The sequence below is a fragment of the Bos taurus genome, chromosome 14 (assembly GCF_002263795.3).
Source record: "Bos taurus isolate L1 Dominette 01449 registration number 42190680 breed Hereford chromosome 14, ARS-UCD2.0, whole genome shotgun sequence".
Classification (NCBI taxonomy): Eukaryota; Metazoa; Chordata; class Mammalia; order Artiodactyla; family Bovidae; genus Bos; species Bos taurus.
Genome location: NC_037341.1, coordinates 60,598,206 through 60,613,707, shown reverse-complemented (window position 1 = coordinate 60,613,707; position 15,502 = coordinate 60,598,206). Strand labels below are relative to the sequence as shown.

Genomic DNA, 15,502 nt, shown 5'->3' with positions numbered 1-15,502 from the left:
TTACTTGTGATATGTTTTTGTACAGTTTTTAAAATACTGCTTTTTCTTCTGCCTTTTTTCTTGTTTAGAAAATTGTTGGAATTTTATCTCTTCTTATTTTCTTTGTCTTTCTTTTTTGGATAAAAATTGCTGTTACTCTCAGAGTTGTCTTTTTCCTTTGTGGTATAATAAGAATTTTAAACATCTTGAAGAATCTTTTATAAGCCTTTTTACTTTGTTTACCATAGTAATGTCCTCTGGGATTATTTCTTCCAATTATATTTTAATTTCAGTATGGTCAACAATTCTTTTCCAGTAGTATGCTGGAGATAGAGCCAATTGTATATTCATCTCTTCCCTTCACATGCAGTGACTTTGGTAGCTTGAAACTGGCTGTATGGGAGTTTTTACATTATGGAAATAGGCATGTGTTACGAGGCTTTTTTTCTACCAGAGAGATAGTTGTCTAACCTTTACCAGCGCACCACGGCCTTATATGGTATACTACAATTAATTTCAGAATTTAAAAAATTTGAAATGTTAAGGGACTGGGAAACATAAATATTTAACCAAGCTGATATATGAAAGTAATAGAAAGAAACTGAGAGAAGATTATCATAAACTAGGATTTTTAAAAAAACCCAACACAAATTTTAATTCATATGAGAAACACTATTAATTCATCTGGTTTCAAACTTACAAAAATTTATGGCGAATATAGTCTTTCTTTTTTGAAAATATTGTAAGGTAAGTTTGAAACCAGATAGATTAATGGTGTTTCTAAAATGAATTAGAGTTTGTGTTGATTTTTTTAAAAATCCTAATCTACTTGATTCAGTTTTTTGTTCATTTATGAAAATATGCCCTTGACAAAATGTTAATACACTTAAATTATTTAACTATTTAACTAATGCACTTAAATTATTTAACTACTATTTTCTGATTTCCACAATTTTATATTTATGTTTTATGAAATTCCTTTATAGTGTCCAGAATAAAGTTTTTTTTCTCAAAATACTATATATAATTCCAGCAATGTATAGATTACCAATGAGACAGATTAATCATGGATGGTACTGGATAGTGTACTACTTCTCTATCTGTTAAGTAAAGTTTAGAATTGTCATTCACATTAAAATTTTTAATTAAACATTAGAAACTAATTCCATAACAACTAGAGAACCTATTATTTTGTCCTCCTGTGATTCATTGACTTTCAGCTAACAACGTAGATGTGTTAGGATAAATATTTACTTTTTTCCAGATAATATGGCATTTTTTCACTAATTAGTATTTTGGGGGCATGTTAGTTCATAGACTCCTTTAATATTCAGATGATAATTTACTCTTCTTTTAAATGTAAAAACAATTTGTTAATATTATGCTACCTTTTGAAACTTGGTAAATATTTAGAAATAGATGAATCTAACTAAATTTGTATTCTGCTAACTTAACTGTGAGAAGGCAATGGCAACCCACTCCAGTACTTTTGCCTGGAAAATCCCATGGACGGAGGAGCCTGGTAGGCTGCAGTCCATGGGGTCGCTAAGAGTCGGGCACAACTGAGCGACTTCACGTTCACTTTTCACTTTCATGCATTGGAGAAGGAATTGGCAACCCACTCCAGTGTTCTTGCCTGGAGAATCTCAGGGACGGGGGAGCCTGGTGGGCTGCTGTCTATGGGGTCGCACAGAGTCAGACACAACTGAAGCGACTTAGCAGCAGCAGCAGCAGCAGCTTAACTGTGATGATTTCTACGAATTATATTTTTTATTGAATGAGAATGTCAAAATAGCTTGTTGTTTACAAATTTTCAGTTTTATTTGTACAAAAGAAATCAGTTTTAAGATATATTTTTTCCAAAATCAGAAATTCCAAAATTAATAATGTTTCTCTATTATCTCTTCAATTTAAGTTTATTAGTTCTTCTTGTGTGCCAAATTTCTGTGTGTAACAGTTATGTCTTACATTTAATGGTATGTTATATGGCCATATAATATAAAATAGAATTGATAATCATTAGTATGCAGAGCAGGCCTATTATTAATTTTTTTATTTTATGTACCTTCTCTAATTTGTGCTTCTCTCTTAGCCTCTAATAGTTTCATGTGTTCAAAGTTCCTACTAAAATTTATAATTCAAATTTTTACTAATTTAGATATGATGTGTCTTCCTTCATTATTTTATTCTGATTAGTATGGCCTTTTAAATTTTTAAATGAAAATGTTAAATCAGAGTCTGTAGTGTGAAGCAGAAATTAGATTTTAATATCCCTTTTGCATATAAAGAGTTTTAAATTTATTTTGACATTTTAATTTTTTTTCCAGATAAAGCCTTATGTTCATATAATTCAGGTAAATTTTAGCATGCACAGTGTTTAATGCATGAATTCATATGCACAGTTTAATTGGTTTGTTGTTTTGTGCTTTGTCTGGCTATTGTGCATATGTAAAATTACTAAACAAAATGTCACTAGCTTTCTTTTTCTACCTATAGAGCTTTTCCAGTATCTCCCATGTTGACATCTTTATTATTTGGTATTAAAAACCTTTTGTGGAAATATAGTGATTTGTGATTTTAGTGTGTCTGCTCTTGTCTCATTTAGTATGGTATTATTTCATCAATGAAGTATGTTTTAGTGTATTATTGTGTTATCATGTGCACTATTTCAGAACTTTTGAATATATATGGATGCAATTTGCTATATTTTTGACTTATGAAGGAATAGTGTTAAATGTTCTAAGTATGTTAAAATATAATTAAAACTGAAATGTTTGCTGTAGTTTCCATCATTTTAGCTCCTTTTTCATATCTTTTAAGGAAAACTTAATAGATTTAGGTTTTTATGACTTTTAAATTCATACATGCACAGAGTGTATGCCAAGCTATTTAAACTAATGGTAAGTTTTTTAACTGGTTACTGAGCTCTTTCTTGGTTTTTAACAATTTTAATAAGGTTAACATTTTAAATTTAGTCTAATGAACTTTTATATTTAAAAAATTAACTTCTTAAGTAAGATTAGAAAAAAAGTTATTTAAAACCACAGGAATAGTGGACTGAATTTTCAGTCCCTAAATGAAAACGAGGTAAATGAAGAAAGACTTACTGTTTACAACCAGAATCGAGTAAAAGGGGCTGGACTTTCCTTCCCACCTTAAAACAACAAAAATGAACGAGTACAAGAAACAACTGTTTGACACTGGGCATCAGGCTACTGCTAAGAGAACTCAGATGAGCTGAACCCTATAATTGCTCTTGCCTGATTCTCTTTGAGAGAATTTCCTGCACACACCATATGGTGAGGGGCCCAGATGGAACCAACAGATTCCCTGAGTTAGGGCGATGGAGCTGAATTCAGGGAGACAGACTACTGGAAAGGAGAGAACTATGCAGAGAGGTAACGCAAAGATCCACAGAAGATCCCTCTCAAGTGTTCAGACGAGTTTGATGAATGAATGAATGGAGGAATCTACCCAATGCTGGGGAAAGAACCACCCAAAACGATTAGAGGTAACAATACCTGAGAATAGGGTCTTTTTTTTTTCCTTTCCAGTAAGTCTGGAAACATCAAGTTTCACAGGACATTGTGTTGAGTATGCAGAAATGTCTGACCTCAGTAGTGAAGAATAGTTAGCTATAGAACACGGTATAACGTTAAAAAAATTTTAAAGCACGAACTGAAAGGAACGAAGTGTTTCTATGAAAACTTCATGTAGAAGAAAGCTTAAGAATATTTAAAGGAATATAAAAGCATCCAACACACAATGTAAAATTCACAGTGGCTGGCATCCAATTAAAAATTACCAGGCATGTAGAAAAGGAAAAAAAGAATCATTAAAAGGACATAAATGAACCAAAATTAAATAAGAGGTATAACAATTCAGTTCAGTCGCTCAGTTGTGTCCGACTCTTTGCAACCCCATGAACTGCAGCACACCAAGCTTCCCTGTCCATCACCAACTCCTGGAGCTTACTCAAACTCATATCCATTGAATCAGTGATGCCATCTGACCATCTTATCCTCTGTCAGCCCCTTTTCCTCCTGCCTTCAGTCTTTACGAGCATCAAGGTCTTTACCAGCATCAAGGTCTTTTCAAATGAGTCAGTTCTTTGCATCAGATGGCCAAAGTATTGGAGTTTCAGCTTCAGCATCAGTCCTTCCAAAGAACACCCAGGGCTGATCTCCTTTAGGATGGACTGGTTGGATCTCCTTGCAGTCCAAGGGACTCTCAAGAGTCTTCCCCAGCACCACAGTTCAAAAGCATCAATTCTTCGGCACTCAGCCTTTATGGTCCAACTCTCACATCTGTACATGACTACTGGAAACACCATAGCTTTGACAATATGGACCTTTGAAGCTATCTAATACACAGGTAATTTAAGTCCCTAAGTCCCTACAGGAGAGGAGAGGGGGAAGCACAAAGATATTTGAAGAAATAATGGCTGATCAATTGCCCAATTTGATGGAAACCCATAATCCAACATATCCAGGAATGTCACTGAACTCCAAACACAAGAAACATAAATAATATATCAAGGCACCTTAAAATTATGTTCTTTAAAACTAATCACAAATAGAAAATCGTATAGCATTGAGAGAAAATAAACTCAACACATAACTGAGAAATAAAGGTAAAGATGACTGCAGATTTTTCATAGGAAACAGTGTGAATACTCAAAAAATGTCAATCTAGAATTCATGCCCATTCATATTTCCTACAAAAATGAAAGCAAAATAAAATCTTTTCAAACGCACAACTGCTGAAAGAGCTCATCACCAGAAGACTTGCACCATAACAAATGTTAAAGAAAGCCCTTTAATCCTTCTACAATCAAAAAGAAGAAGAATGATACCAGAGATACAGACTATGAATGTATTTAAAACAAAGAGGAATATCAGAAATGGTAACTTCATGGATAAATATATAAGATTTTTTTCTTGTTTAAATATGTTTAATTGACTATTTAAACAAATAGCAATACAGTATAGGGTTTGCAGTACATATGAAATATATGACAATAGCAGCAGAAAGGTAAAGAGAGGAGAAATAGAAGTATATGACTGTAGTGTATTTATGGATTACTGAGTGTATGTATTAAATGTAGATTGCAATAATTTTGGAGAACGCAATGGCACCCCACTCCAGTACTCCTGCCTAGAAAATCCCATAGACAGAGGGCCCTGGTGGGCCGTAGTCCATGGGGTCGTTAAGAGTCGGACACGACTGAGCGACTTCACTTTCACTTTCACTGTAAGCCCTCAAACCACAAAATAAAGTGTTAGTGCTAATAAGCCAGGAGAAAAGAGAAAATGAAGCCAGAAAATTAACCATTTCATCCAAAAGAATACAGAAAAAGAGGGAAAATGGAACAAAGGGGCAAATAGAAAATGAATAGTAAGTTGACAATATAAGCCAAGAAAGTCAATGATCACATTAAGTGTAAATAGTAAAAATACCCCAATAAAAAGGCAGAGATTGGATTTTAAGACCCAGCCATATGCTGCCTACAAGAAACCCATTATAAATATAAAACACAAGGGGTTTTAATGAAAAGGATAGGAAAGATAGCATGCTAATATAAATTAAAAGAAATATGAATTATCTATATTATATTAGACAAATTTGATTTTAGAGCAAATATATTACCAGGGACAATGTTTATTTTATAATAATAAAAGGGTAAATTGATCAAGAGATAATACTAATTCTCAACATTTAAACATGTAATAATAAATCTTCAAGTTACTTAGAGAAAATTTATAGAGATTGTTAGACTAGATTAATTTTTAAAAAACAAAAAAGGAATTAACTATGGTTTTTGAATAGCTCAACAAAATTGACCAAGAAAAATGACACAGATTACTGAAATGCTTTGGGAATCACTACTAATTTAACCGAATTTTAAGGGAATACTCTGGAGAATCACATAGGAATATAATGAACACTTTTATGCTATGAAATTAAACAACCTAGATGAAATGGGAAAATTTGTAGATTCATGAATTACAGAAACAGATTAAAAAATCTGAATAAATGTATAACATATAAAGAAGTTGAATCAGTAATGAAGATATCCCCACAAATAAAAGCCTAGGCTTCGTGGCTTTACCAGTGATAAGCATGATGAATTCTATGGTACGTGTAAAAATAAATACCAATACAACTCAAACCCTTTGAGAAAAATAGAAAAGGAATTATTTTCCAATTAATTCCATTCGGTCAATATTATCCTGATACCAAAGTCAGACAAATATGTCACAGGAAATCTAGAAGTCAAGATCCATGAACTTAACAAGAAATCCTCAACAAAATATTAGTAAATCAAATCCAGCAATGTTATACACTATAACTGAGAAGGATTTATCCTAGTAATGTGAAGTTGGTTTACTAACTAAAAATCAATTCACCATATAAATAGAAAAAAGGACAAAAACCATATAATCTTATGAAAAGATGAAGTAGCTATGACAAAATCCAACACCAACTCATGAAAAAAGCTATCAGTGAAGTTGGAATAGAGGAGAACGTCCTCAATTTGATATAGAGAACCTACAAAAACTTACAGCTGACACCATTTTTAATTGAAAAAGACTGAATGCTTTTCCCCTAACAAAGCAAGGATGTCTCATCTTAGCATTTCTATTCAGCAATGGATTGGAGACTCTAGTTAATAGTAGTGAAGCAAGAAAAATAAATAAAAAACATTCAAAATGCGATGGAAGAAGTGAAATTGTTTTTATTCACAAACAACATGATGCTGTATATAGAAAATTGTAAAGAATCCATAGAAAGCTACGGAAGCTAATAAACAATGTCAGCAAGGTTCCTAGATAATTGGACAATATCTTAATTCAATTGATCTTTTATACTAGCCATTAACATTTTGTAAAGGAAATTTAGCATATTTTTATTCATTTTAAAATAAATAAATTAAAATACTTGTGAATATATTTCAAAAATAAGTGCAAACTTGCATACTAAAGAAGTCACAGAAATTGTTGAAAAATTAATGGATAATTTACATAAATTGAGAGATATTTCACATTCATGGATTGTAAGACTCAGTATTATTAAGATGGCAGTTTTCCTGAGTTTGAGTTTTAGATTCAATGTAACCCATATCAAAATCTAAGCAGGATATTTTTTGCTTAAATTATCAAGCTGATTTTTTTTTTCCTTAGGAATAAATTTTTTTTTAATTTTATTTTATTTAATTTTACAAAATTATATTGGTTTTGCCATATATCAAAATGAATCTGCCACAGGTATACATGTGTTCCTCATCCTGAACCCTCCTCCCTCCTCCCTCCCCATACCATCCCTCTGGGTCATTCCAGTGCACCAGCCCCAAGCATCCTGTATCCTGCATCAAACCTGGACTGGCGACTCGTTTCATATATGATATTATACACATTTCAATGCCATTCTCCCAAATCATCCCACCCTCTCCCTCTCCCACAGAGTCCAAAAGACTGTTCTATACATCTCTTTTGCCGTCTCGTATACGGGGTTATTGTTACCATCTTTCTAAATTCCATATATATGCATTAGTATACTGTATTGGTGTTTTTCTTTCTGGCTTACTTCACTCTGTATAATGGTCTTAAAATTTATATAGACACTCAAAAGATCCTGAACAGCCAAAACAAATATAAATTTGGAAATCTTATATAAAGCTTCAGTAATAATAATAGTATGGTGCTGGCCCAATGATAAACTACAAATAAATGTGATCTAATTTAGAATTTAAAAATAAGCCCTTATATTTATGGTCAACTGATTTTCAACAGAGTGCAAAGGAAGCCCAGTGAGAAAAGTATTGTCTTTATAACTAATAGTGCAGGAACAATCAAATATCCATATGTTAAAAGATTATTTTAGAACTTATCTCACACCATCCACAAAAATCAACTTAAAAATGTATCAAAGACCTGACTATAAGCTAAGACTATAAAACTCTTAATAAAAAACATAGGAGAGATCTATATTACCTTAGGCTAGGCAGAGATGTCTTTAATACAATACCAAAAACAAAATCAATAAAAGAATGAGAAATAAATTTGACTTCATAAAATTTTAAAATGTTTTGTTTCAAGACACCATTAAGAAGGTAAAAAAGATGAGCCACTCCGAAGTATTTTGGAGAAAACACTTGCAAATCATATATCTGACAAAGGACTTGCACCCACAATATATAAACAAAACTTAAAATTCAATAACAAGACAAATAATGCAATCAAAAAGTGGGCAAAAAAATATGTATTGTGTTTTCATGGAAGAAGATGTACAGATGACAAATAAGCACATGAAAAGATGCCCCAAATCATTATTTGCTAGTGAAATATAGTTTTTAACCACATGAAATTATAAATTCATACCAACTAGAATCAATAAAATACAAAAGAAGAATAATACAAATTTGGCCAGGATATTGAGAAGTTGAAACCCTAATATATTTACTGCTAGAAATATGAAATGGTACAGTTCTTTGGAAAAGAGTTTGATGGTTTATTAAAAAAAAATAAATTTACCATATAACCTAGCAACTCACTGACAGGCAGGTGACATGAATATCCACTCAAAGACTTGTACATGAGTGTGTAGCATTATTCATAATGGACAAAAAGTAGTATTCATACAGCAGATTACTATTAATAACAGGGGGGAAAGTACAATACATGCAACAATGTGGTTGAATTTAAAAAACAATTGTGCTGAATCAAGTGCCAGGTACAAAAGGTCAAGTGATTTTAAAAATGAACCTCTATCCACATTTCACACCATTATAAGGTTTCCTCAGAATAGATCAACGTAAACCTTAGAATTATGGAACTCCCAGGGGGTGCAGTGGTAAAGAATCTGCTTGCCAATGCAGGATCTCTGGGTCACAAAGATCCCCTGGAGAAGGAAATGGTGACCCACTCCAGTATTCTTGCCTGGAAAATTCCATGGGCAGAGGAGCCTGGTGGGCTACAGTCTATGGGGTCAGAAAGAGTCAGACACGACTGAGCATACACACACACACAAACCTTAAAAGTATAAAACTCCTAGGAAAAACCTTTGTCACCTTTGGTGAGTCAGAGATATCTTAGGACCCCCAAAATCGTGTTCCATTAAGTTAGAAACTAATGAATTGGATTTCCTCAAAGAAAAAAAAAAGTTTTTGTCTTTTTTCTTTAAAGGACACTGTTAAGATAATGAAGTATTTGCAAATCATATAAATGAAGAATCTGAGTAGAATCATTTGCTGGAGACCACAAAGTGGAGCTAGCGAAAAGTAGAGTTCACCCAGTAGGGGGTCCCAAAGTTTACGGTGGGTCATAGGTCAGGTTGGAAAGAAAGCATGCATGAAAACCAGGTTAATCAAAGAAAACTAGAACCTATGAGGACAAATTAGAAGCAGTGTCTGTCTCTAACAGTGATCTTGTGGGTGACTGACTGAAGAAGCCGGTGTCTTTTGTGTGCAACTGAGCTTGACACAGGCCTTCAGAAAGCGGCAGAAGCCAAACGAGCCAAAGAAGCCGTAGGAGCCTAAGGAGGTGACTTGGTTGTCACACCTATTATAAAAATCAGAAAAAATTGAAATGAGAAGTTAAAAAAACAAAGTTATAGTAACAACCTCCCAGAAATTTGAACTACACAGTTAACCAACTTGAATTAATAGAACATATTCTCAACAAATAGAGAACATAAATGCTTTTCATCTACAGATTAAACATGTAAAATTTTGCTACTGATTTTAATTAATATATTCGTAGGGTATAAATTCAAAAGTGTGTATAGTAAAAAAGAAAAATCTATTGCCCTTATTTTTTCAAACATCTAGTTCTCTTTTCCTGAATGAACCATTGTTACCAGTATCTGTATTTTTGCAGAGATGTTCTGTGCATACACAAACAAATACATATATAGGTAATTATTTTTTCTAACATATTCTGTGCACTTTGCTTTTTTATTTTTAATCTTTATTCTTTTAGTATTACTATTGAAATCCTAACATGGGCCCTTAACAAAGTAATACTAACATTGCTACCTTTTTTCCTAACCAAATCAAAACTTTTTAAAAATCAATCTGATTCACAGCCACACTCCTACCATTTAAAACATTAGTGCCAGGATTTTACCTCTGCTTCTACATTAGAAATTATTATAATTACTGACATTTTGTTAATTCAGAGTTTATTTCTATTTATTTTTTTAAAACTCTCTCTGCTCTCCTTTTTTTCATCCCTTTCTTCTGGGATTAATGTCTCTATTTTTAGGTATACATGTTTTAAGAAGTTCTTTCAATGAAGAACTGGAAACAGGCTTTGATTCTCTGCATGTATTTTTGTTTATTCATTCCTGGTGGAAAGATTCGCTTTATATAAAATTCGAGAATGATTTTTGTTTTCTCTTAGCCCCCTTAGAATGTTACTCTAACAACTTCTGGTTTCCAACTTTGCAGAAAAATCTCTTCATTTATTTAAATTTTCTTTAATTTTCAGCAGTTGTTATGAGCTGAATTGTGTTCCCCAAATATGTTCTTAAAAGTCCTAACCAGTACCTTCAGCTGTGACTTTATGGGGAAATAGAGTCTTTACAGAGGTAATCAAGTTTTCCTGAGGCCACGAGGGCAAACCCTAATCAAATACAGCTGGTGACCTTATAAAAAGGGGAAATTTGGACATGGAGACAGACATGCACAGAGGAAGACAATCTGAAGACATTCAGGGAGAAAATGACCGTGTGACTGGAGTGATGGAGCTACAAGCGAAAGAATGCCAAAGCTTGGGCGAACACGAGAAGCCAGAAGAAACAGGAAGTATTCCTCCCTAGGAAGAGACTGAGCACAACATCAGAATGAGCACGGCCCTGCTGACACCCTGATTTTGGACTTCTACTCTCCAGACCTGTGAGACAGTAAATTTCTGTTGTTTGGAACTTCACAGTGTTCGGTACTGTGTTACAGCAGCAATATGAAACTAATTCAGCGGTGTGCTGTGGTGTGGGCCATACATGCTTTATACATTTCATGTTAAATGTATTCCTAAATATTTCATGTGTTTGGATATTTTTGTGAATGATAGTGGTTTTGAAAACAAGTTTCTTAATTTTTCATCGATCATTTTTGTATGTTGACTTTGTATCCTAGAGTTTTGCTAAATTCATTGATTAATCAGTCTTAATAACTTTTTTATAGTTTCCTTAAGATTTTTAATTTACATGACCATGTTACATCTTGCTTTCTAGTCTGTATGCCTTTCATTTATTTCCCTTGTATTTTACTAGTACAATATTGAATCAAAGGGGATTGTAGTGGACATCACTGGCTTGTTCTTTCTTGTAGGGGGAATGCATTCTGTATTTAATAATTAAGGGTTATGTTAGCTGCAGGTTTTTTGTAAACACCTCTTACCAGTTTTAAGAAGTTTCCTTCTTACTAGTTTCCTGAGACATTTTGTCATAATGGAGGTTAAAATTTTTTAAATGATTATTTATGTCTATTAAAATAATTAAAACTTGCGTATATAAATGAAACAGCTTCAGTAACCATTAATTAGAGCTAGAGAGAAAAATCAACAAATTTACAAGCATTAAAAGAAAGTGCAGTATAATTCTCTCTCAACCATTTATTGGTCAAGGAAACAAAAATTTAGGGACAATACAAAATAAACCACGGAATTAACAAATTTATCTCATGGTTAAAGAACTCTGAACCTAACATTTAACGAATTCATATTCCTCTCTTATATACAAGAAACATTTTAAAGAATTATTAATATACTATTCAATAATTCATTTTTTGACAGATTTCAAAGAATTGATATGATTTAGGCTAATCAACTATGTCAATTTTTAAAGAAAGAGATATATTATACCCATACCCTTGATAAATTTTAAAAATAGACACATACTATAAAGAACATTTTTTTCAAAATCTGTTATGTCTGCATCTGCCATGGATAAATCAGTCAATAGTGTCTTAAATTTAATCAAATACGGAAATATCTTCTAGACCCATGAAGAAAATTTAATGCATATTTACATACAAATATTTGTGTGATGCAAAGAAGTACTCAGGGGAATGCTTACATTAACAAAGTGTTCAAAGCTTGATAATTATAATGTACTCATCCAGTTTTTTAGGAAAAAGAATCAGTTCAGTTCAGTTGCTCAGTCTTGTCCGACTCTTTGCAACCGCATGGACTGCAGCACGTCAGGCTTCCCTGTCCATCACCAACTTCTGGAGCTTGCTCAAACTCATGTTCATCAAGTCAGTGATGCCATCCAACCATCTTGTCCTCTGTCATAAAAATCCAAGGAAAGAAGGCCTTAAAGTAAGAGCAAAAATCAATAAAACAAGAAACAAATTTCTAGTTAGGATTATGAAGCCCAAAATTTAATCCTTTAAGTGAATTACAAAATAAACCTCTGATGAAATTTATGGCAGATTAAAAAGAAGGTACAGTTAGTATTCAAATAATAATATGATTGATATATCAGAAAATACATTAAAAAATAAAATTAGAAATGTTGTAGCAAACAGTTTGAAAACTTAAAGTGAAGAAATTCTTTTAAAATATATGATTTACTACACCTTGAATTAATACATCATTCTACATCTACTACAAAATGGAATTAGTAATTTAAAATATTCCCACAAAGGAATGGTAATTTTATAGATAAGTTCTATCAAAATTTCAAAGAACAGAATTTTTTAATCTACAGATTAATCTCCCAGAGATTAAAATAGGACTAGTTTTCTATATTTAGTTGGGCTAGTGTAACTTTGATTTTAAGCCGAAAGGTTAGTACAAGGAAGGAAATGGGCCAGAATCAATTGTAAATAAAAATTGAAAATCATTTATGAAATATCACTGAACTTTCAAGATTTTCCTCAATCTGATAGGATGTAAATTCAGCAGATATCACTTTTAATGGAGAAATATTAGAAAAATTCTATTTAAAATCAGAATTAGAAAGAAATGTAAAAGTTCTTTTTCTTTCCAGTATTGAACTTACTAGCATAGAAAGACAAGAAAAAGGGAAAAGGCTTTAGGACTGGAAAGAAAGATTGTCTCCATAAGAAAATACTAACAAAACCATTAAAAATAAGGGGGGAGGGATATCCGAGGTGGCTCAGTGATAAAGAATCTGCCTGCCCATGCAGGAGATGCATGTTCGACCCATGGGTTGGAAAGATCCCCTGGAGGAGGAAATGGCAACCTACTCCAGTATTCTTGCTGGAAAAACCTCATGGACAGAGGAGCCTGGTGGGCTACAGTCCATGTGGTCACAGAGTCGGACATGACTTAGCCACTGAGCATGCACGCATGGTTAGTGCGCTACCACTACAAGGGAAAAAGAGACTTTAACAAGTTGGCTGATTATCATTGTTTTACAATAAAACTGCATTTCTGTTTATGAGCAATTAGGTTAGAAAACATCATTTTAACAGTATTTCTAAAATCAATAGAAATGATAAGATACAAAGGATAAATCCAACAAAAAAGGAAAATTTGAATGACCAAAGTTAAAAAATTTCAGAGAGATCCTAAAGGCAACTTGAATGAAGAGAATGCCATATTCATAGCTTGTAAAACAATGCTGTAAAATGTGTCATTTCTCTCTGATTGATGTTTCAATTTAATGTATTTATCAAGTCAAAATCCCAATAGAATGTTTGTTGTGCAGTTTGATAACCTGAATCTCAAATTTAAATGGAAGAGCAAAGAGTGAAGGGGAAAGATCAAAGATATGAATAATTAGGTGAATTATTTGCATTTCAATATATAACATTGTAATAACAAAGACAGTGAGTTATTGGTTTATAGATAATCAGCTTGTACAAGGAAAACAAGTAGAGAACCAAACAAGTCCTAGCAGATAGAATACATTTATTTATAACAGAAGAAGTAACATTGCAGATCATTGTGGAAAGAGGATGATTAAATAAACAATGCTGAGATATGTGTTATCCATATTGAAAAAGTGAATTTGCATCCATATCTCCTGTCATTCACAAACTCATTTCAAGATGGACAAGGATATAAATGCACAAAGCAACATTTTTAAACTTTCAGAAGGAAATAAGAGTATCTCTGTACTTGTATATAAGCTCAGAAAATTTCTTAAAGGAGACCCTGAAAACAGTTTTAGAAGAAAAGATTGATATATTCAGTGCCATTAAACTTAAGTACTTGAATTCATCAGAATATGAAAAGACAAGATCCACATAGAGAGAACATAACTGCAATATATTTAACTTCTGTAGGACTAATATCAAAATAAATCAAGACTTCCTTCAGGAAAGTGATCAAGAGTTGAAAGGAAGTAGCATTTACAAGCCACGTGTATGCCCTACCTCCGACTCCAACCCCTACTGTCTCACACACACAGGACAACACACAAAGGCTAATAAAATGAGCTTCATTCTTATGTTGGTGTCATTCTTATCTTACATTAGAGGCAGATCTTATCCTTGACCAAGACAAAAATTATGTAATCTTTATGCTCTATGCTGAACCAGTAGCATTAAAATAATCATTGCTTTTTCCTTGATCATTTACAAGGTGAAATCTTACTACCAGCAGAGCAGTTCTTAACTCTCTCCTCCAGAGCCTCATCTGTGTTATCCTTCCTCTCTCATAAGTTTATTTACAATGTCTGTCCTGATTCTATAACTCCTTTTGTGACCATTCTGTTGAGATGTTGTCAGATAACTGTGGTTTCCATATTAACCAGTGCTATAAGACCCTCTGTAGAAGGACATGGCAACCCACTCCAGTGTTCTTGCCTGGGAAGTCCCATGGAAAGAGGAGCCTAGCGGGCTACAGTCCATGGGGTCACAAAAGAATCGGACATGACTTAGCGACAAAGCAACAATAAGAGCCTCAGATTCAATTGGGTCTAAAACGTTATGACATATGGATTTGTAAGGAAAATAGTGGTGAGTTAATTCAGTGGGACCACATGACCAAAAAAGATAGGTATTTTCTACCTAACCATTAAAAGGAGAAAAACAAGAACTGCCGTTCGTATCAAAAAAAAAAAAAAAGACTCTTCCTCTCCCAAGAGGGCAGGACAACAAACAAGCAAAATATAGAGAGAGTGTATTTCTAGGGAGCGGTTGCAGATGTTGGAAGACATTCCTTGAAAGGAATTGCGTCAGTGACTGAACAGTTTAATTATTGCTATTTTACACAACATGAGCTTTCAGTGTTTTATAAACCTTACAGGAAAGCATTTATTTTATTTTTTTTTAATTTTATTTTATTTTTAAACTTTAAATAATTGTATTAGTTTTGCCAAATATCAAAATGAATCCGCCATAGGTATACATGTGTTCAAGAGTTTCGTCTATGTAATGAGTAACGTGTTGTGTAAGTAGACAGACAAAACAAGTCCTCTTGAAATAGAAACACTGTCTTCATTTGTCGTTAAATATTTTCTGATACCAAGAAAAAAAAAGAAGTGCTTTAGTAAAAGATTCTCAGAAAAGATTACAAAATTATAATGTTTTTATTTGTATATGTGA

At 32.8% G+C, this 15,502-nt stretch overlaps 1 protein-coding gene across 39 annotated transcripts in view; it reads left to right on the top strand.

The window, feature by feature from the left end:
• RIMS2 (regulating synaptic membrane exocytosis 2) overlaps positions 1-15,502 on the top strand; it is a 608,892-nt gene that overhangs the window by 354,325 nt on the left and 239,065 nt on the right. The gene's annotated exons all lie outside the window — the stretch shown is intronic.